This window comes from Penaeus monodon, chromosome 32 (genome assembly GCF_015228065.2).
Source record: "Penaeus monodon isolate SGIC_2016 chromosome 32, NSTDA_Pmon_1, whole genome shotgun sequence".
NCBI classification, from domain to species: domain Eukaryota; kingdom Metazoa; phylum Arthropoda; class Malacostraca; order Decapoda; family Penaeidae; genus Penaeus; species Penaeus monodon.
In genome coordinates this window covers 3268887-3269355 of record NC_051417.1, presented here as the reverse complement: position 1 = coordinate 3269355, position 469 = coordinate 3268887, and positions in this window count along the sequence as shown.

Here is a 469-nt window from a genome sequence, read left to right as displayed (position 1 = left end):
AAATACAAAACATACAACATTTTGTATGTCCCCCACAGGGCCTATCCCCATAAAAAAATTTTTTAATTAAAATCCTTTCCCCCCAAAACAGTCTTGCTTATGTTTTTTTCCCCAAAATGTTATATAAATAAAAAAGTAATTGGGAAAAAGCCCGGGTTGAGGGAAAAGACTTTATTTTTAAACAGACATCTTAGAAAAGATCACACTTGGGACAGGGAAATTTCATAAAACTCCTTTGGAAAATTTAAATTTTAAATAGTAAGGCCAAAAAGTGCCCTTTTGGCACCCGGGTGGAAAACCCTTTTTAGTTATTTAAACATTGAAGATCACCTCCCCATATGGTTCCTAGTCTCCATAACTAAAAATGGCTGGCTCCACAGCAAAGGAGAATTGTAAAATAGGCTTTAATAACAAACACAGCAGTGATCGTGTGTCTAATCACCAACATGACCAAATACATAAATTGAAA